Genomic DNA, 23340 nt, shown 5'->3' on the forward strand with positions numbered 1-23340 from the left:
TCTCGACCCCTCCAAGTCCTTCAACCCGACGGCCCGACTCCTCTAACTTGGCGTGGTTTGGAGCCGTCAGGAATCCCACACTTCAAGCTTTATAATAGGGATTAGGCTAAAAACTGCCTGTTAACTACCTGTTAACAGGCAGTTAATTGGCACTAATCCCTTCCCGCCTCGGGTAGGCGGGTCTCAGTGCGGGGTGGGTACCCGCCTCCTTTGAAACTTACATGGAGGCGGGTTGGGGGCGGGATGGTGTCGGGACCCCCGAATTCGGAACTTTAGCCCCACGCACGCCTCCAAAATCGACTCCACGGGTCAATGGAAATCGACCCCTATGTGTTTCTATCTCTGTTTTATTTTAATATCCTTCTGTTTGCCTACCTTCTGGGAGAGCCTATCCCAGCAACCACTGCCAAATACCTTGGATCAGGGACCTCCGAACACAATAGCTGTGAGATGTTTATTGATTACCAAGACAAGCTAACCTTGAAATTGAACTTTTTGGGGGTTACAAAGTCCCAAAACATGACACTATTGATAACTATTTTGTGGACATGAATGAGTAATATCACTGCTTAAAGTTTAGGATTATTTATTTTTTGTCTGAATATTGAGCTGTGAGTGAACACCTTTTTACAATCTCAGTGCAGGTGTGTCCAACCTGTGGCCCTAGGTCCATATGCAGCCCTAGAGCCCTGTCAATTCAATCTCAAATACCAGATAATTATATTTATCCATTTATTTGCTGATTTGTTCTATTTAAATTTGGTGTGCCTGGTGGTTTGGAAAGGTCCATCTTTAGTGTTGTTGCCTCATTGGTGGATAAATCCTAAATCATAACAGCAATTATCAACAACTTGGGATCTACTCAAATGAATGGGAATATGGATTTAAATTATACAGGAGTAATTCTTCACTATTGTGGCCCAGGCACAGAACATTGCATGCTGGGAGCACATATTGACATATGTGGCAGAGGATGGCCTAACTTTTCCACAGCCTGCTCAATTTTCTGCCCATTAAACTGGTGTGCTGTTCTCCACACATAATATTCTGAGAAGCACTCCTACTATGCAAAGCTCTGTGCTGGCAGCACCAAAGTAGAATGTATTCTTATTTGTGGCCCCCAAGGCTTATAGTATGCACCTAAATGGCCCATGAAGACAGGAATATTTTTCCAGGGGAGGGAGAATCTGTTTGAAGATGAAAGCTCATAAATCGCAGTATGCAATAAAACATGGGCACCAATTTTCCATTTAGATCCAACTATCTCCTATGGTTATAGTTTGGTTTCACTCCTGCTGAATTCTTGATGTAGTTACTGATGTAAAAAAACTACCGAGCACTTGGTTTCAGTATAAAACAAGGCTTTAATCAACTGTTTCAAAACCATGAGATTTCTAGTTACATCACTAGTTCCTGGTTACAGAAACATCCTGAGCAAGCTGGGCCCACGCCCGAGTATTTATACTCCTTGGACGGCGCCACCCAGTGTTACTTCATGAGTCATGATAAGATTCATGACAGTTACAAAGGCCGGAATTTTCCGGGGAGTCAGCGGGCGGGATCGGTGGTGGGTAGGGTGGAAATTTGATTTTTTTTTTGACATCGGGTCGGGACCCTGCTGTCAACCCGCTGCAATGCACCTTTCCCAATGTCGGGTCCATCAGCGCTGAGCAGACCCGACAGGCAATGGGGGGCAACCCAACTAAACTCATTAACATCTAGTTGACAGATCATTAACAGGCTTTTATAACTTACCTTTTCACTTCAACTTCATGGCCATGACAACCATGCTGTTCGGGAACATCAGCTGTAAACCTGAGGCGGGAGTTCAGTGGCCATTGCACCAGCTGATTACTTGAAAGCTTCAAATGTACAGTAAAAGCTCCCACCTGACAGATCATCACTTTCCTCAGCCACAAGCTGTTTCTCAGACCATTTCCAGCACAGATTCTGCAGGCTTTCCATTTTCCACTCTCCATCCAGCATTACCTATTTGGAAGAACTCTCTCGCCATTGACAGAATGCTTCTGTCATCTCTACGTCACCTTCCAGCTATTCCATCAACATGGGTGCCATTTATACTGTCTCACCTTGGTCCTCAGATTCTGACCACGATCAGCCCCAACACCAACAGCACCAGGTACACCAACAACAACACCAACCTGATGCTGCACAGGACACAGGGCATCAGCACCTGCCCACACTGCTGCCCGGGAGGCCAGGGATGGCCTCACCATGGCCAGATTTACTTCACTTGATGCTGTACACCCTGGCTGCCACATGATGCGCCAGGTTGGCACCACCCCACAGCAACACCATAAAACATCCCTACAATGTCCAAGCCATTTCTTTCACACTCATCACCATTGTGGGGGGTACTGTTCTGTCTCACCATTCACTGCAACTCACTAAGCCACTTCCAAAGGTGCACGCAAATCTGTCCGAGAATGCAAAGTGTTGAAAATACAAGGTTTCAATGTTTGACAGCACATTAACAGAAACTTTACATGAACATTGGATAAAACACCTAAGTGGCTACCCTTGTGATTGCACTAGGATGAGGGTGAGTGTGAGGGGTGGCTAGTGAGATGGGGATGTGATACTGTAGATAGAGAGGGATGAGTGGAGGTGCAAGTAAGTTGGTGTGAGTGAGGATGTGCAGGGGTAGGGTAGAAACATAGAAACATTGAAGATAGGAGCAGGAGTAGGCCATTCAGCCCTTCGAGCCTGCTCCGCCATTCAATGAGATCATGGCTGATCATCCAAATTCAGTACCCTGTCCCTGCCTTCTCCCCATATCCCTTGATCCCTTCAGCCTTAAGAAATATATCCAACTCTTTCTTGAATATATTTAATGAACTGGCCTCCACCGCCCTCTGTGGCAGAGAATTCCACAGGTTCACCACTCTCTGGGTGAAGAAATTCTCCTCATTTCAGTCCTAAATGGCTTACCCCTTATCCTTAGACTATGACCCTTGGTTCTGGACTCCCTGGCCATCAGAAACATCCTTCCTGCATCTAGTCTGTCCAGGCCTGACAGAATTTTATAGGTTTCGATGAGATCCCCTCTCAATCTTCTAAACTCCAGTGAGTATAAGCCTAAGCGACACAATCTCTCCTCATATGTCATTCCTGCCATCCCAGGTATCAGCCTGGCGAATCTTCGCTGCACTCCTTCCATGGCAAGAACGTCCTTCCTCAGGTAAGGCGACCAAAACTGCACACAATATTCAAGGTGCGGTCTCACCAAGGCCCTGTACAACTGTAGCAAGACATCCTTGTTCCTGTACTCGAACCCTCTTGCTACGAAGGCCAACATACCATTTGCCTTCTTAACTGCCTGCTGCACCTGCATGCTTACCTTCAGCGACTGGTGCACAAGAACACCCAGGTCTCTTTGCACTTCCCCTTCTCCCAATCTATTGCCATTCAAATAATAATCTGCCTTCCTGTTTTTGCCACCAAAGTGGATAACCTCACATTTATCCACATTATAGTGCATTTGCCATGTTTCTGCCCAATCACCCAACCTGTCCAAATGGTACTGGAGTTTTAGGGAAGGCACAGTGATGGGGATGTGGTGAGAGGCACAGCAGGATGAAGGTGAGTGTGGCTTTGTACTAACATTTCATAAGAACATAAGAAACAAGAGCAGGAGTAGGCCATACAGCCTTTCGAGCCTGCTGCACCATTCAATAAGATCATGGCTGATCTTCTACCTCAACTCCACTTTCCTGCACTATCCCCATATCCCTTGATTCCCTTAATATCCAAAAATCTATCGATCTCTGCCTTGAATATACTCATCGACTGAGCATCCACAGCCTTCTGGGGTAGGGAATTCCAAAGATTCACCACCCTCTGAGTGAAAAAATTTCCCTTCTTCTCAGTCCTAAATGGCTGACCCCTTATTCTGAGTGGAGTGCTGCCAACCTGGTGCATCATGTGGCAGTCACAGTGTACAGCGTCAAGTTAAGTAAATCTGGCCAAGTTGAGGCCATCCCTGGCCTCCCGGGCAGCAATGTGTTCGGGTGCTGATGCCCTCTGTCCTGTGCAGCATCAGGTTGGTGTTGTTGTTGGTGCTACTGGTGTTGGGGCTGACCGTGATCTACTAAGATAATTGAAAGGTTTGCACCGCTGCACCCAGGTCCTCCTGACAACATCCCTGCTTGTGCCCTCCTGAGCAATGTGCAACCAGGCTGTGTTGGTCTCCTGGGGAGGTCTCTTCCATCCATCGGAAGGGAAGAGGACCTCCCTGCGTGCTCTGACTCCCTCCATAAGCATATGGAAGGAGTCATGGGAGAACCTGGGTGCAGCCCTCTGACTCTGTGCAGTCATTGTCAGAGTTTGCAGCACTTCAATGCTGTAGAACGCTGACAGCACAAATGTTAAAAGAAAGTTGGCCATGGTCCCTTTAAGGAAACTGGCTGATGATGCGTCATGAATGACGTCACCAGACCCACTTCCTCTAATTGGCCCGGGAAATGCGCTGGGCGGGCTTAACAAGCCCTATCAATGTAAAATCATTTTCCAGAGTGGGATGGAGCCAGCAGTGGGGTCGGGACCCGCCACGGTAAGGAAAATCTCAGCCAAAGATTTTAAATATTGTAATAGTATTGAAAGGAAATCTGTAATAGTTCTGCACTGTAATTTGGAAGAACTGCACAATTCGCTTCATTGAATGCATCGTTGCAGATCAGGCTCAGGAGTTAAAATCCCCCGAGCTTCACGTTGCAGGGGTCGGGATGGTTGGTCACCCACCTCGGCCACTGTCCACCTGATTCCTGCCCCCATTTAAAATCGTGTCTTTAATATATTAAAGGTGTTCTATAAATGCTGGTAGCTAACATGGTGAGAGTTAAGCTAAAGCTAAACACCATATGCTCCCATTGTAGAGAGCTATAGCGTTACAGTAAGCCATGACTAAGCTAATTCCTTGCTCTGTATATCATTTTATAAATCAGCTGACATTTAAGAATGACGTCAGAAATGAACAGTACAGTTAGCAACCTTGTGGGTCTCAGTGTGAGATAGTTGAAGATGTGCTTTTAATGCTGTAGCAAATGATTACAGGGAACTATTACATTCAATTTTCCCCAATTCATTAAGAATATTATGTTGCACCCTGTGTATAAAAACATTCTTTAAAAGGATGACAACACCCCTAGTTACACAATGGATAGACATCTTTTTCAAATGTCATCTTGTTTTGCAGATGCAGTCATCAGGATTATGCTTTAGGGCTCTGCAAAGCCTGTGGCCTTTAGGTGCCCTCTGTATGTTTGTAGTTCTCAAAAATACAAAAAGCAAATGATTAAATTGAAAATTATTATTAGAAGACTGAACATAAGACAATCCCAGCAACTGCAGTCTACAGAATTGCATTGACACATTGTAATTTCTAGAAAACGATAAGCTTTAATTTCATCCATATTAAAAAAAAGTGTTGAAAGAGGACCCACTTACATTTCCTCTTGGGAAAACAACAGTAATACTGAGTCCAGCACTTAAGTGTTGTAAAGGACAAACACATTGCAGCAACCCCAGTGTGTGAAGTTTGTACTGCATTGAAACATTACATCATCCCTGACCAATCATGAGTGAATATGTGTCTGAGAGGGGTTGCAGCTGGAAGTCTCCAGCTGTTTCTTTTGCTCTCAGGAAAGAGGTAGCACGGCCCTGTGAGATGGGATATTCCAGCAGCTTGTTTCTGTTTAAAGGAATGTTCCAGAGCTCTTCCAGTAGCCCCCTTCTGTTTAAAGGAATATTCCAGCAGCTGGCTCCGGCAGAGTCAAAGCACATTTAGGAACCAAGATAGGTGGGGGAAGGGGGTATCTCAGAGGCTAACATTGAGGGTAGGGGGAGGCGGAATCTCGGAGACATTGAAATTGGGTCATCTTTGAAGCATGGAAGGGGATTGAGTTGGAAATGGCACGTGTGTGTTGGATGAGAGTGGAAAGAGAATGGAGTTCGAGATGCACAAGAAGACGTGACACGCTGTAAAATTAGTCGTTTGGACTTTGTAGCTTGACCATTTCTCCACTCAACAAAATGCATGTAAGATCGTACCTAAGGATGACAAGTGGTTAAGACCTGGAAAAAACTATTTATAAAGTCAAACTTACGTAATGTGTCTATGCATATTAAGTATGCGATTGTTATGCATTATTTGTATTCATTATATCGATTTATTCATTCCATTTCTTCGAGTTCAGCACAAAGGTTCTTGCAACGGATGGGTTAAATTAGTTGGCAGCTTACAATCTGCACTATTGTAACAAACACGTTCTACTGTACGACCCGGGGCAACTTAACTGGCTTTTCAAAGTCTCCTTGGTTGTACTGTACACGTGACTTTTACAAGTTTAGCTTTAATTTCAAAATCTATTACACTCCTGCGCTGGAGTGTAGAATAATATACTATCTCCGCACATAACACTCTCCAATGTGTTGAATCGTGCTCTGTTGCAAGACTCATTTACATATTTTTCCTCTCTTCTAACCCTGGTTTCGCTCTCTCTAGCAATGTGCTCGCATTAATCTCTGGGTTGTTGGCAGCCCGCCAGCATGTGTGTTGTCTTGCATCCTTTGCATATAGTAGAATCCTTAAGCTATTGCAGACGCAGCCAACTGCTCCATATTTGGCTGATGTTACACACACACGCACTTACAGAAAGTGAGAGAGAGCGCTAGAGGAGAGAAGCAGAGAGCAGGAGCGGAGACAGACGTTACTACAGAACTACAAGCTCGGCTTCCTTCACCGAGGAGCCTCACCTTCTAAAACATCACCGCCTTTTTCTATGCTGTAAGTCTTTTAAAACGTGTATCTTCAGTTCTTCTCCCACAGCATTGGATATTTGCCGTCATTGCCTTGCTCTGTGTGTGTGGAGGTTGTTGTGAAATGGCTGGGTTCCCTCCAGTAGTACAAACACTGCCTTTCCCAGAGATCTGATTGAGAAAACTGTGTGTGGTGTGTGTGTATTTTTTGTGTGAAGACGAAGTGCGCAGTGAGTGTGGAAAGCTGTGATATTTTCGCCCCCTGTTTGTTTGTTTGGGGAGGGGAGGGGTTAGGACTTGGTGCCGGGGCTGGTGCTGTCTGCGGTGGGGGGCGAGCAGGCACTGAGGGGGATGCCGCGCCTGTCCGCTCGGCAGAGCTCGGGGAACGGGAGCCCGTCAGCGAGCTGACAGCTTCTCTAATCGGGTCAGCCAGGAGACGGGCTCGCCAGAGCGTTGCGTAATCGGGATAGCTAGGGCTGGTCTGCAGAAGGCAACATTTTATCTTGTTTACAACGCTGCCGATACATTGTAGTACGAGAGCTCTGCGGTCTGACCATCTCAAGTAGTCGGTGACACAACGCAAGTCTCATTGTTACTATCTCGCCATGACTCATCTGCACAATCTATATTCCTCCATCTGCCTTTTGTACAGCATTAGTGCAGGGTGTTGGCTTTTAACGGGTTATTCTGAAAGTGGGTCCTTCTTGACGGCCAAATAAGTATATAAAACTGTTGGACTTGATAAATCTCAGCACATTTGTGCAAAGGCAGATTGACCCCGGGGTTTATCAACGAGACTCTTCCCGCGAACAGGTCAAGGTTTTGTATTCAAAATGATCCAATTTTGGAAGAGGGTTCTGGAAGGAGCAACAAAGGGTGGCGGGGTCCGGTTTGCCCGATCGCCGTGTGTGTCCGGCCGCTTGACCCCTGTTGCTTGAATAAAGGAATCAAAGGGATGGTGTCGCTTCAAGGCAGCAAGCAGCGCAGTAAACAAATAATTAAAAAAAAATGTGGACATTGTTTTCTAGTGAGTCAGTTCTCTTTCTCAGACTGAGCTAGCTGCTGGGTAACAAGATCATGAATGAGAGTGGGAATACTATAATTATTTCCAAGCCATTGCATCAGTGCTGACAATAAGCAGTGTTTTTTAAAAAAATATATTCAATTCTCTGAGTGTTAACACATTCATTGCACTGGCTAATGGAAGTCTCGGAAATGATTTCCATGTGTGGAAGTTCTTGGATAAGCTGCTGAACGCACTGCACGTAGATACATGTTGGTGTAGGGTTTCACTGCACTGCCCCTGGACCCGATCAATCATGTAATTAGATCAGGTTGCCTTGGTAACAGACGTTATTTATCTGCTCATTGAGTTGCGTATGTTTATCTTGTGAAAGAGCTGGTCTCCTTCATCGTATTTCATACTGTAAGTGCTGGCACTGGTCAAATATTTGTAACTATTTATTTTCACTGGGTTGAATCTAGCTTTTGCTTTAGAGGAAAATAAATGTATTTCCTCTAACTATTTCAAGGTATGCGGCCTTGTAACGTGACTTGGATGGTTTCTGGCATCGATGCTTACAATGCTGGTTCATGGCTAAACTGGGGTGTGTGATGTTAAGCTGCAAACCTTGAAGACCCACTGCTCAAGGGCCCGCGGGTAAATCTGGGTAATTGTAGCTGCTTAGAAACTGTTGAGGTCAATCAAAGGGCAATTGTAACTAAGTTTCAGGCTCCGGGTCGGTGACTGGCTTTCTTTATTTAAAAAATATCGTTTTGCATCCAGTACCATAGTGTGACGTATTGTCTGGAATGTGATGAATGTATGCTGGATGCAATATTTTTATATTATATATACTGTGTATGGTGGAATAAGGCGATTGGGTATCTACATACTTACATTATGTGTCTGTGGAGTATATGGGGATTTAGTATCTATTGTGCTGGAAACATATAAAGGGATCTAGTGTCTATTAAGTGATGGAGACACATATAAGGAGATGTAGTATCCACTTTTTAATATTCTGCTTTCTTAACAGTTTTGATATATATACATAGTATGTTTTTATACAGGATAGTATCCATGTTAAGTCTGTGTGGAGGTATTTAAATGAATCTAGCAGCTACATCATCGCTTGACTGTTTTGAGTACATTTTGGCTGTGAGGAGTCTTGCCCACCAGCAGTGCATCTTAAAAAGTGCCTGTGATTTGACATCCATTGAAATCAATACATCTTTTGATATGAGCTGGAAGTAGACGTGGTTTGTTGCCGCTATGTGTATGTGGGGAATTATAAAGGATTAAATGCCTATATTAAGGGATATGGGGCCCGATATTCCTCTTCTCTGAGCCTAGGGAACACTCGGGCACAAAGAAGAGGAAAAGGGAACAGAGACCTGTGACATTGGCTGTCTGTCCCCTTTACGTTGCCCTGAGATTCCTGGGGTGTGTGAGAGAAGGCAACACTGCTAATGAGGTGGGAATGTCTTCAGTGAGCTGGAGGTATGCTGGCCAGGTGCTCACATGCAGGGGAACCAGAAGAAGTTGGTAGGTCTTGTGCTTGGGCACCTCCACCGTGCCCCCCCCCCCCCCCCCCCCATCCCCCATCCCTCAGCCCTAACACTTCAGTCAGCAGCCAAAAGGCCCAAAGATGGTGGTCTTTCTCAATGACTGGATTTTCACTTCCAGCTAAGGAATGGGCCTGCACCTGGAGACCATCGGGCCTACACAGGTAACCTGAACCCAGAAATCCAGACCGGTTCAGGTCATGTCAGGCGGAGCACACCTTGGGTGAACTCCATCTGATGTGCCCAGGCGGAGCGGTGGGAGGAATTTCAGGCCTTCAATTTTCCCCTGGATGTTAATTTGAACAAAAAAAGTTTGTGTGGTTAAAGTTTGGTGAGAAAGACTGGTAGAAAACACTACTCTTGCTCTGAGTCTTGCTCAGGGCCTGAAATTGGTGTTAGTAACTTTGCGAAAATAACAAAAGCATTGGTTGAAAAGGACAATGAAAACCTTGTTAAAGGCCTATCCTAAGAAAAAGGGAAGTAAATGAAGAGTGTTTGCTGAGCTTCCATTCAGAACAGGGATTTGCAATATGAAGGAAATTCTATGTTTAAAAAAAAAAAAAAAAAAAATCTGAACATATCATATGGATGTTCCATTTGTATTGCCATGGAATGTAGCTTGCTTAGGCTATGATGCAACTCCGAGAGAAGGGTGACAAAGCTTACAGAAACTAATACACACTTTATAGATGCGATTGGTTTTGAACTTTTCTCTCCAATGTTCTTTAAAGCAACTTCTATCCAACTATGCACTCACCCCTCCCACATTTCCCTGTCCAAGGCTCTCCAATTCGGTTTCCATCATTTCCACAAACCTGAGACCAACACCGTCAAAAGGCACCAATGCCATATGCTGTAACCATAACTGTGGCTCATTGCCCTCTTCAGTCTCGCCTCCACCTGCAATATTGTTGGCCACTCCATTCTCTAACTCTGTCTCTCAATTGTCCTGCAATGGTTGTTCTTTCAGCCACTGGGCCCTGGCCCCTTGTAACTCTCCCAAAACCTCTTTGCCTTTCACATTCCTCACAGGCTTCAAAAACCCTTCTGTTTGATTGTGCTTTCACTCTTTTCCCCAAATTGTTTCCCTCTTTCCTTTGCTCTCTCCCCACTCAATGTTCACCTCCCTTTCCTGTCCTGTCGAGTGCTATGAAACATTTTCTTGCGCGAGGAGTGCCATAGAAGTGGAAGCTTGTGTTGGTGGGTGATGTTACAATTACTCACTACTGCAGTTGCCACTGTTGAAACTAAGGGCAAGGATTCGAAAGTGTCAGCACAGCACTCATTGAAGTGAACGCTGCAGAACTGTGCCGCAGCTATTGCCTGCTATCTCATAATGCAGTGGGAGCAGAAGGAGAGAGTGGCCCGGGAGAGCAGAGGGCATAGGAGATGCTATTCGCCATACAAATTGTGCATGCTTGCAAAGGACTGACTGTTCATTGGTTTTGAGACAACTGATGCTTTCTTTAAAGAATGACAGACTTCAAGGTATTTGAAAATAAACACTATTTTATTGCCTATTGGTGCATGTGCTATTTATGTGCATGTGTTCCAATTTCACATTGTTTTTTGAGTTGCATTTGCATTTATACGGCATATAGTTCTTTACTTCCTTCCTTGGATGCTCTAATCCTAAGTGTTCCTTAGATGAGGAAGAAGCAGTGGTGAGGGCTGCTCAGACAACTAGCAAGTTTCATGGGATATGCAAGTCCCACTACAGTCTACTGATAATTCAGTTACTTTTGCATTAAAAATAGAATCATCCAATAATTTGAACCAAGCCACGTAAATAACTAACGACGTGTGAATTTAATGCTAACAATTTTGGAATTATCATAATTTGAATAAAGCAAAATTGAATTAAGAAGAGTAAATTGTACTTATATCTGCAACTTCTTCTAATGTACCTGCATCTGTGCCACAAGTGTCCTTTGCTTGAATCACTGTGAGCCAAATGCTTTTGGATGCCTCACCTGAAGGCACTTCCTCAGGGCTATGTGATGGCACAGGACTGGTGCCTACGCGGCTATCAAATGGCTGCCTATGCTCTCCAGGCATATTACTGTACTACATAAAAGCACAGGCAATGAACTACTCTGAAATGAAATGTTTATTACGAAGTGTTATATAAATAGTAAAAGGGTAGTAAGAGGAGGGGTGGGGCTGATTAGGGACCAAAAAGGAGACCTCTGCATGGTGGTAGAGGGTATGGCTGAGGTACTAAATGAGTACTTTACATCTGTCTTCACCAAGAAAGAGGATGCTGCCATAGACATGGTAAAGGATGGAATAGTGGAGATACTTGATAGGTTAAAAATTGATGGAGATATTAGAAAGGCTGGCTGTACTTAAAGTAGATAAATCACCAGGAGCAGATGGGATGCATCCTAGGATGCTGCGGAATTAAGGGAGGAAATCGCGGAGGTACTGGCGATGATCTTCCAATCCTCCTTGGATACGGGGGTGGCGCCAGAGGACTGGAGAATTGCAAATGTTATATTGTTCAAAAAAGGGTGTAAAGATAAACCCAGCAACTACAGGCCAGTCAGTTTGACCTCGGTAGTGGGGAAGCTTTTAGAAACCGTAATCAGGGACAAAATTAACAGTCACTTGGACAAGTGTGGATTAATTAAGGAAAGCCAGCATGGATTTGTTAAAGGCAAATCGTGTTTAACTAACTTGATTGAGTTCTTTGATGAGGTAACAGAGAGGGTTGTTGAGGGTAATGCAGTTGACGTAGTGTACATGGATTTCCAAAAGGCTTTCAACAAAATGCCACATAATAGGCTTGCCGGCAAAGTTGAAGCCCATGGAATAAAAGAGACAGTGGCAGCATGGATACGGAATTGGCTAAGTGATAGGAAACAGAGAGTAGTGGTGAATAGTTGTTTTTCGGACTGGAGGAAGGTATACAGTGGTGTTCTCCAGGGGTCGGTTCTAGGACTACTGCTTTTCTTGATATATATTAATGACTTGGTCGTGGGTGTACAGGGCATTTCAGGAAGACATAGACAGGCTGGTGAAATGGGTGGACATATAGCAAATGAAATTTAATGCAGAAAAGTGTGAAGTGATACATTTTGGTAGAAAGAATGAGGAGAGGACATATAAACTAAAGGGTACAATCCTAAAGGGGGTGCACGAACACAGAGACCTGGGGTATGTGTGTTAAATTGTTGAAGGTGGTAGGGCTGGTTGAGAAAGCAGTTAAAAAGGCTTACGGGCTCCTGGGCTTCATGAATAGAGGTATAGAGTACGAAAGTGTGGAAATTATGATGAACCTGTATAAAACACTGGTTTGGCCCCAACTGGAGTACTATGTCCAATTCTGGGCACCACACTTTAGGAAGGATGTGAAGGCCTTAGAGAGGGTGCAGAAAAGATTTACGAGAATGATTCCAGGAATGAGGGACTTCGGTTACGTTGATAGACTGGAGAAGCTGGGGTTGTTCTCCTTGGAGCAGAGAAGATTGAGAGATTTGGTAGAGGTGTTCAAAATCATGAGCGGTCTGGACAGAGTAGATAGAGAGAAACTGTTCCTATTGGCAGAAGGGTCGAGAACCAGAGGACACAGATTTAAGGTGATTGGCAAAAGAACCAAAGGCAATATAAGAAAAAACTTTTTTATGCAATGACTGGTTAAGATCTGGAATGTACTGGCTGAAAGGGTGGTGGGGGCAGATTCAATCACAGCTTTCAAAAGGGAATTAGATGAGTATTTGAAGGAAATAAATTGGCAGGACTACGGGGAAAGGGTGGGGGAGTGGGACTAGCTGAAATGCTCTTGCAGAGAGCCGGCACGGGCTCGACAGGCTGAATGGCCTCCTTCCGTGCTGTAATCATTCTATGATTCTATTATTATGTAGACAAATGTAGCAGCCATTTTGTGCACAGTAAAATAGCAATCAAATTAATGAACAGTTGATCTGTTTTTTATGGTGTTGGTTACTGTATCTTTTCATCCCAATTCCCTGCCCTTTCTCCACATCTCTTAATACCCTTAAGTCCCGCGTAGGTATCTACAGTTTCTTTAAATGCTTTAACTAATTCAATATCTATGGCCTTCTGGGACAGTGCATTCCATAGTCACACAACCCATTGTGTAGATACATTTATTTTCTAGATTCATTTTTAACTGGCTTAGTTCCAGTTTTAAGATGATGTTTCCCAGTTTTGAATTATCTACTGGAAGGAAAAATCATTCTTTATGTGCCCTGTTAATTCCCTTCATTATTTTAAACACCTCGATCAAATCATTCCTTGACCTTGTCATTCTTAGTGAACATATCCAAATTTACCCAGTCTCTCAGCCAAGCTCACTCCTTTCATTCCAGATATTATCCTTAGTAAAACATCACTGGAATTGCTCCCAGTCCTGTATATCCTTTCTATGGATAGGCATCCAAAACTGGGCTAGAAATTTGTTCAGGCTCATAACTAATGGCCTGTTTCAGCATGCGCCCAACGCAGGAGGCCTGATGCTCGGTATGAATTAGACCTCATTGTAATATTACTGGTGAGCTGTGGGCGTCTGTTGTGCCTCTGGGGGCAGTTTGCTGGTTGCCATGGGACCAATGTGTACTAGCTGCCTCGCTGGTAAGTCCTGGGAGGGAGGAGAACGGGAGAGGGGTGGAGCGGCCAATGGCAGTGGCCCGCAATAGTGCTGCGGAGACAGGAAGAGCATTCCTGCTCCTCCCGGTTCCACAGAATGGTAAGCAAAAAAAGTTTACCTTCCTTTTCTTCGGTGGCCTCTAGCAGTCCCTTTAAGGACCACTGGTTAGGCTGCTGTAGAACTGGAAAATCTAGTCAGAGCATGCATGTTGCATGCTTCACAGTTTTTGACCAGTATCTGCGAGGGGGCCTAAATCGGGCAGTAGGGTCCTGATTTGCATATCCAAGGGTCCTAATGCTTGTTTGAAGTGGGCTCAATGGATACCTGGGAAACCGCCTTTATCAATATAGCGGACCCTGTACCCCAGGCGTTGATTGGGTGTGGGACGTTGTGCCCGAAATTGGTCATCGGTGTATCATCTTACACCTGGTAAATAAGAGCAACAATGACCAATTCCCCCCCCCCACTCTATACTGAGCTCCGCAAACAAGGAGTGCATGATGGGAAATTGTGGGCACACAGCCCATGATTTTCAATCCAATAATGTTCTTCCTGCAAGCGTGGAATTGGCCCCAATATTCAAATAAGGCCTGACCAGTGCTCTATATAACTGCAGTAGCAGTTCCTTTCTTTAATATTCTAAACCTCTTGATGATGGATCCCAGAATCTCATTAGCCTTTTTGATTGCTCTTTACACTGTGAGCTAGCTTTTAATGGCTTATGGACCCTTAAACCATTTGTTCATCTCTCTCCCTGGTACTTCCCTACTTATCTTTATCAACTGTTCTTGTGTCTAAAGTGTACTGACTCATACTTGTTACATTAAATTACATTTGCTCATTGCTTAGCTTAACTATTTCCTCCTGCAGTTTTCTGTTTCATAGTTCACTATACCTTGTAACCTAGCATCAGTTACAAACTTGGATAACCAGGTTATATGTATATCTATATCCCTGTGGGGATATCACTGCCCACCAATGTCCCTTTTATCCCAACACTCTGCCTTCTACTTCCCAAACAATTTTCTATCCATGCCACTGAGGTTGTCTCCAAATGCATTTTCTTCAGTTTTAGTGGCAATTATGTTCTGAAAATCCATGTATTCAATGTCCATTAATCAACTTCTATTTACCATCTGAATTAATCTGTCAAAGAGTAGTATTAGGTTAGTTAGACACGACCTACCATTCACTAAATTGTACTGACTCTCCCTAATTAGCTTATACTTTCCTAAGTGTTCATTTTCTCTGTCTCGATAATGAATTCTAGCCATTTTCCCACTGATGACATTAACCTCTTTGGTCTGTAGTGCCTTGGTATCTATCTTCAGTGTATGAATGCAGGTATATACATAAGGGGATTTAGTATTTGCATTGTGGGCATGGAGAGGCTATTGATAAGGGGATCTGAAATCTACATTTAGAGTGTGGAGGGTGTGTAAAGGTATCTAATATCTACATTACGTGTGGTAGAGTATATAAGGGAATCTACATTATGTGTGTGTATAGTATTATAAGGGGATCTAAGTTATATGTACATGCAGGGTATATAGCAAGTGAGTCTCTGAGCTGGGAGCAGAGTTTCACAAAATTTACCTCTATGTATTTGTGGGAGGGGTATGCTTAAAGGCATCTAGTATCTGCATTATGTATGCGGGGTATATAAGGGCATCGGGTATCTATGTTCTAGAGTAAATTTGATGAACTTCAGAAGCTGAGGTCAGGAGCCCTGCAGAAATTTTCCATCATTAAAATGATTGACAATTAGGGCAGATTTGTAAAATTGTTTGTGGTTTGGAGAGAATACAGAAGGGTAAATCAGAATCTACATTAATGGGTGGATTTTCTGAATGTTTACTCCTGGTTGGGAACCTCATCCACTGGGAGAAGATATCAGGAAGTCGTGGGTGTGCTCCCGATTTTCTGACTTAAAATTAAAGTGGACAGAATGGAATTCCCAATATGTGCTCACAGCAAGCAAGAGCAGCATCCTAGGCCCAAGTATCTTCAGCTGCTTCATCAGTGACTTTCCCTCCATCACAATGTCAGAAGAGAGGCTGTTCGTAGATTCCATGCTCAGCTCTATTCAGCATTCCTCAGTGCAGCAAGACCTGGACAACACCCAGTCTTGGGCTGGATCATCTCCAGCGAGAAAGAGTGTAACCACCTCCCCTTGATATTCAGTTACATTACCATCGCCAAATCCCCTACCATCAACATCCTAGGGATCACCATTGACCCTCAACTGGACCTGTCACATGAATGCAGTGGCTACAAGAGCAGGTCAGAAACTGGATATTCTGTAGCGAGTGGCTCACCTTGTGACTTCCCAAAGCCTCTCCACCACCTACAAGGCACAAATCAGGAGTGTGATGGAATACTCTCCGCTTACCTGGATGGGTACAGTTGCAACAACACTTAAGAAGCTCAACATCATACAGGACAAAGCAGCTCACTTGATTGGCACCTCTGAACTAGCCTAAACATCTACCCCTCCACCTCTGGCATACTTGACTGAATTGTATACTATTTAAAGGATGCACTGGAACAACTCTCCAAGCTTTCTTCAGTAGTAGCTCCCAAACCCGGTATATCCACCACCTAAAAGGACAAGGGCAGCAGGTGCATGAGAATACCATCACCTCCAAGAACCCCTCCAAGTCACACACCATCCTGACATGGACATATATCGCAGTCCTTCATGGTCGCTGGGTCACAATCCTGGAACTCCCTATCTAACAGCACTGTGGGCGCACCCTTCACCACACTGACTGCAGCAGCTCAAGAAAAAGTCTCACCACCACCTTATGATGAGCAGTTAGGGATGGGCAATAAATGCTGGCCTTGCCAGCGACGCCTACAACCTGAGAATAAAAAATGGTTAGGAGCGTGTATGAATTGTCATCCCTTACGTTAACTGCCACAAGTACACAAATGCGATCACAGAGCAGGGTACCCTTCACTCTGCACCCTGGACCAAACGCAGATTGGGTGATCATTTTACTGAATATCTCTGTTCAGTCTGCAAGTGTGACCCTGAGCTTCTAGTCGCTTGCCAATTTAATTGACCGCTCTGTCCTCAGCCTCCTATGCTGTTCCAGTGAAGCTCAATGGAAGCTTGAGGAACAGCATCCAATTTTTCAATTAGGCACTTTACAACCTACAACATCAAGTTCAACAATTTCAGACCATAACCACTGCTCCCATTTTTTCGGACAGCAGATGCTGGTAATGGTTCTGCTGTTGCCATTTACAGCTCCTCAAGACCCATCTTTTGTTTCTTTATTTGTCCCATTACCATCTCCTTTTGCTTTGCACCATCATCCCTTTAGTCATTTAATCACTCCTGCCTCTCACCCTATCATAGACCTTCCCTTCTGTTATTTCCTCCCCTCCTCCTCTTACCCCCCCCCCCCTCCCCACCCCTTCTTCTTTCCCTGCCTCTGTACTTGCTTAAACTTGCTCTAATAGTGTCTAACTTCTTCCAGTTCTGACACTAGGTCATCGACCTGAAACATTAACTCTCTCCACAGATGCTGCTTGACCTGCTGAGTATTTCCAGCATTTTCTGTTTTTATTTCACCCCTTCATGCTCTTCAGCTAATTATGTCGACCTCCACTACAGGACCCAGTTGGGGAATCCTGGCCACTTGGGGTAGTCTGATTTGAACTTTGATCTCTTAGTTGGCAGCACAGTGCTGCAGTATTATACTTACTGGGCTGCTAAATGCTGTTAAACACTCATTTTCTATCGCATATAATTGTACAATATTTCTTTGCATTACATCAAGGGAAAATCTACCACTGATCTTTTTTGTATTCTCTGAATAAATCAAGATTCTGTGACATGAGTTTTCACACTGGGGTCCAGGAGAGACTCCCTGACATGTTGGAGCTTGGAGGTCAGATTTTGACTTGCCGGCATGTTATTTCTGTTGCTCTACACTGATGAAAAAGTGTTTGCTGCACCGATAGCGTTGACAGTGTCTTACAGAAATGAGGGTAGGGGTCTCTAAGAATGTATCAATATTTGCGGGAATCCCTAAATTACAAAAGTTTGGCATCTATTGCCTTGTGGTTTTCATTACAAATTGCTCTGAATAAATGACATCAGCATCATTTTGCCTAACCATTGAGGCTTAAATGACCCCTTTTTGATAGCTCACAAGAGGGGAGATTTTATAGGGGTTCATGCTCTGGGGTGGGTGGGGGGGGGGGGTAGGATGTCGCAAATTCAAACTGCAGAGCCCCAGAAGGTTCCCACAAGTTTTTCTGTCCATTAATTTTAGCGCTGACCTCCTCAACCAAATTCCTGATGTGCAGAGGTCTGAGCTGGAAGCACAAATTTGTTAAATCTGCCCTTGGATGGCTTTTTAAAGAGCTAGTGGCTTAGAAATTTGATGGCATGGCACCCGTTTTTCAGGCGCAAAATGGGCACCTAAATAGCCAATTGGTCTGCCCGCCATTCAGGGTGCCGCTAGAACTATTTAAATTGCTGATTAAAATATTTAAATAAGGGTCCTACGCTTGTTGTATGACCCTTTTTGTGTTATTGTGCTGCCCCAACGCCTGACTTGCCACATGACAAACTTGCCCAGCAACTCATGGCGCTAATAGTCAGGAAGGACCCTTCAGCGTTATTTAAAGGGAGTGTGTTAGTGACAGTCTTGTGAGGTGTTTAGAGAATGTGCCTGTCATGATCAAATAGTTGGTATGTAGTGTGTAAGATGTGAGGTGTGGGTGTGAGTTGCAATAATGGTGAGTATGTGAGGAGGTGCAGAAGGAGTTGGAATGGTGCAGTGATTGTAGGAGAGTGAAGTGGGGGAGGGGAGTATTGAGTAGTGAGACTGGAGGAGAGAGTAAGAGAGCAGTTTTGATACTGTGACAACTCTGCTGAGGCCATTGAACTTTTCCCAGCATTGCAGCCATGTCCTGGGAGATGAGCTCCTGGCATTGACCTCCTCTGTGACCTCTTCCCACTGGCGGTGGAAGTGTTGTCTGGAGGGCTTTCTGCCCCAGGGTGGGGGAGAGGGAAATGGGAAACAAGATCTCCTTCTTCCTGTCCACCACCTGGACCAGGGTCTCTAAAGGAGCATTGGAGAATCTTGGGTAGATATGCAGGTATTGTAGCAATTTCTCTCCTGACAAGCATTCCCTGCTGTCTGCAGCCAGAATGCACCTCCCCTTTAAGAGGTGCTGGCTGCCTTTAAGTGGCGTCAGATGTACAATTTCTGCAACCCTCCCCCCAACAAGCATGCAGCAAATGAATAGTGCTGGGTAGTGCTGGCTGCACATCTGAGTCATTATAATGAGCTGGCAGCACCAATTTCACATGGTCCCTGGGCCTGCAGTGTGCCCCCACCCCCGGTTTGCCCTTTTTCAAGCGTAATCGAATTTCTAATCTGAGTTCCGGAGTAGCTAGCTATGGCTGCTTGAATCTTAATTACGAGTGAGAACTAAGTTAGATAAACAGATCAAAGCCTAATCCAGTATGGAACATGAGGTTAACATAAACTACCATGAAAATAGAGGTTATGAGATGTGTGTATGAATTAGGCTGCTTGTAAAATGAAAGCAGTGACATCATCGGGTCCAGACTTCACCAGTACAACTCACATAACAAAAGTAACTGCGGATATTCAGGGAAATCATCTATTGGACTGCTTGCAAGTCTGAACTTGCCCAACATAGGGTTCAACTGATCCAATGTACTCTGTTTAATAAAAGCAAACCGGAGATGTCATGACTTGTTTTACATTGTAGCTCATTTTGAAGTTTCCATGCCTTTTGCATTGTCAGCTTTATAGTTTCTGCAATGAACATAAACTGCTGGGTGTATCTGATTGCTTGCTTGCTGTATTTGTTTAGATTTTTCTTCTGTGTACCTTTGTACCTGTATACCATTCTCTCATGGTTTGCTTCTGCAGTGAAAATCCCTAGGTTACAATGGAGTTAAGGCAACTCCTGAAAATCATAGAATCATACGGCACAAAAGGAGGCCATTCGGCCCATCGTGTCTGTGCCTGTTCTTTGAAACAGCTATCCAATTAGTCCCGCTCTTTCCCCAAAACCATGCAAATTTTTCCCCTTGAAGTATTTATCCAATTCCCTTTTCAAAGTTATTTTTGAATCTGCTTTCACCATCCTTTCACCAGTGCATTCCAGATCATCATAACTCGCTGCATAAAATAACTTCTCATCTCTCCTCTGATTCTTTTGCCAATTACCTTAAATCTGTGCCCTCTGATTATCGACCCTCCTGCCAATGGAAACAGCTTTTCCTTATTTACTCTATAAAAACCCCTCTTAATTATGTGGAGGCATGAAGATCACTTTTCCCAGTGTGGAGCTACGCCCGCCAGCAATGCATATTGGGAATTTGGGTGTGGGGCACACAGAATTTTTTAGCCATTAAAATGCGGCAGATTTTTCTGGTCTTCGTGCCTGAATTTCCTATATGTGCTCCTGGCAGGTGAAGCTCCATGTTGGCAGTGAGAATGAGTAAAATGACCCCATTAAATGTCAGTGGGGATTAGTTACACTATTAGGCACCCATATGCCTGCCTGTGGGCAAATATAATTTGGCCACGTTTCCATAGTAAAAGTCAGCTCCACAGTGCTCCAGCTTTTCAATGTCAGCATTGACTGTAATAACTGCACATTGAGTATCATTATTACTTCATGTAACAAAATAGTTATTTCACTTGCATTATTGCTCTCACTGGATGATCATACATGGTGTAAAAGAATAATGTACAGAAATGGTGGCCGTGAGTTTACTTACCTCGGCGGGTCCGTGGCGGGCGATGTTGGTGGCGGGTCATGGCACGGCTGCTGGCTCGATCCTACTCTGTGAAATGACTTTCCGTTGATAGGGCTTGTTAAGCCCGCCCAGCGCATTTCTTGGGCCAGTTAGAGGACGCCATTCATGATGGTTTCCTTAAAGGGACCCATGTCCAAATTTATCTTGACATTTGTGCTGTCAGTGTTCTGCAGCATTGTGATGCTGCAAACACTGACAATCACTGCACTAATGCACAGGGCTGCACCCAGGTTCTCCCATGACTAATGAGGGAGTCACCGCACACAGGGAGATCCTCTTCCCTTCCGATGGGTGGAAGAGACCTCCCCAGGAGACCTAAACAGCCTGGTTGCTCATTGCAGAGGAGGGCACAAACCGGGATGTGGTCAGGAGGACCTGGGTGCAGTGGCGCAAACCTTTCAATGATCTCGGTAGATCACAAAAGTACAAAGCCACACTCAACCTCATCCTGCTGTGCCTCTCATCACATCCCCATCACTCTGCCTTCCCTACTCTACTCCTGCACATCCTTACTCACACCAACTTACCTTGCACCTCCACCCATCCCTCTCTATCTACGTTATTACTTCCCCATCTCACGAGCTACCCCTCACACTCACCCTCATCCTGGTCCAATCATACCAACTAACAACACATAAGGGTAGCCACTTGGGAGTTTTATCCAATGTTTATCTAAAGTTTGTATTAATGTGCTGTCAAACATTGAAATCATTATTTTCAACACTTTCCGGTCTTGGACAGACTTGTGTGCACCTTTGGAAGTGGCTTAGTGAGTTGCAGTGAATGGAGAGACATAACGGTACCCCCCGCAATGCTGTTGAGTGTGAAAGGAATGGCTGGCATTGTAGGGATGCTTTATGGTGTTGGTGTGGGGTGGTGCCAACCTGGTGCATCATGTGGCAGCCAGGGTATACAGCGTCAAGTGAAGTAAATCTGCCCATGATGAGGCCATCCCTGGCCTCCCGGGCAGCAATATGGTCAGGTGCTGATGCCCTCTGTCCTGTGCAGCATCAGGTGATTGTGGAGAAGGTTGGTGGTGTTGGTGCTGGTGGTGTGCCTGGTGCTGCTGGTGTTGGGACTGATTGTGGAGGGATTCTGAGGACCAAGGTGAGACAGATTAAAGGGCATCCATGTTGATGGAATAGATGGCAGGTGAAGTAGAGATGACAGAAGCGTTCTGTCAATGGTGAGAGTGTTTTTACAATGAGGTGATATTGGATGGAGAGTGGAAAGTGGAAAGCCTGCAGAATCTGTGCTGGAAATGGACTGAGAAACAGCTTGTGGCTGAGGAAAGTGATCTCTGTCAGGTGGGAGCTTTTACTGTATATTTGAAGCAGCCAAGTAATCAGCTGGAGCAATGGCCACTGAATTCATGCCTCAGGCTGATAGCTGTGGTCCCCGAACAGCGTGGTTCCTGTGGCCATGAAGTTAAAGTGAAAAGTTAAGTTAAAAAAGTTTGTTAATGATCTGTCAACTAGATGTTAATTAGATTAATTGGGTCGCCTGCCACTGCCTGTTGGGCCTGCTCAGCGCTGACGGACTCGACATTGGGTAAGGCACATGGCGGCAGGTTGACAGCGGCGTCCCGACCCACTGTCAAAAAGAAACACTTTCTCACCCAACCCACCATTGATCCCGCCGCCTGCTGATACCCCGGAAAATTCTGGCTGGTGTAATCATAAAAGGGGAGTCATTTTGACCTTGGGTGATGGTATAAAATGGGTGATATTGATTCAGCCACGTGCCATACTTCACTGGAAATTAAAATTGGGAAAGTTACACCTCACACAGTCTTTGACTCTCTACTCACCTAACCTTCTTTAGGTCCAGATTTGGTTGACTTGATTTGTCTGGTTACAGCAGACATAAGTATTATCAGATAAATCAAAGCAACTGCTAAGTGTATGAGAGCAGCAAGGAGTTATCTCCCAACAGCTGAAATTGAGAGTAGGTCAAACAGATGGTGCCCATTACTTTGTCAGCCCTGTATTCCTACACACATCTGTTGTTCCCCTGGTGTATTCCTCATTCTTCATTCTCTTCAATCCACCATTTGTGGCGCTTCTTTCAGCCATCGCGCCCCTACCCCTGGACTTCTCTCCATTGGTCTCTCTTGTCTTACCTCCCCCCCTTCCAGCTTTCACAAGCTTTTCTTAATTTTCTTCATGAATTCCACTAACCTCTTCTATCCTTTCACTTGGTGTCCATTTTTTCTTCTTCACATTGTAAAACATTCTGACATGTCTTTACAACATTAGGAACAATACATGTTTGCAAATTGTTGTTTGTGTTGATCTCCAATACACTGAAAGCTAACTGATAGTAAGTTGTGGGTTTGTTGTTGGTTGCTAGTTTCTGGGCAACAAAGAGTTATTTCAACAAGAAAACTGTGTATGGTGGGAAAATTGAATGGCACCTAAAAATTAAAGCACACCATCACACAGACCTGACATAAGAACAGAAAATGGCACAAATAAGGGTCAAGTCCCATCAGCATCTGACAAGAGAAAAGATGAGTTATTGCTTTGGATTGGGACACGCGACCAATTTTACAAATGCC

At 44.6% G+C, this 23340-nt stretch overlaps 1 protein-coding gene across 5 annotated transcripts in view; it reads left to right on the top strand.

The window, feature by feature from the left end:
* The first annotated feature begins 6239 nt into the window (after positions 1-6239).
* atxn1a (ataxin 1a) overlaps positions 6240-23340 on the top strand; it is a 406157-nt gene continuing 389056 nt past the window's right edge. For 4 of the 5 annotated variants that reach the window (XM_085988842.1, XM_085988847.1, XM_085988843.1 and 1 more), the window contains exon 1: positions 6585-6805. The gene's annotated coding sequence lies outside the window, so the exon portion shown is untranslated. Of the gene's footprint in view, positions 6806-23340 lie in introns of all 5 variants that reach the window. The other variant, XR_015078497.1, reaches the window with a different exon arrangement.

The sequence above is a fragment of the Somniosus microcephalus genome, chromosome 5 (assembly GCF_052327205.1).
Source record: "Somniosus microcephalus isolate GS21.2 chromosome 5, FLI_Smic_1.0, whole genome shotgun sequence".
NCBI lineage: Eukaryota > Metazoa > Chordata > Chondrichthyes > Squaliformes > Somniosidae > Somniosus > Somniosus microcephalus.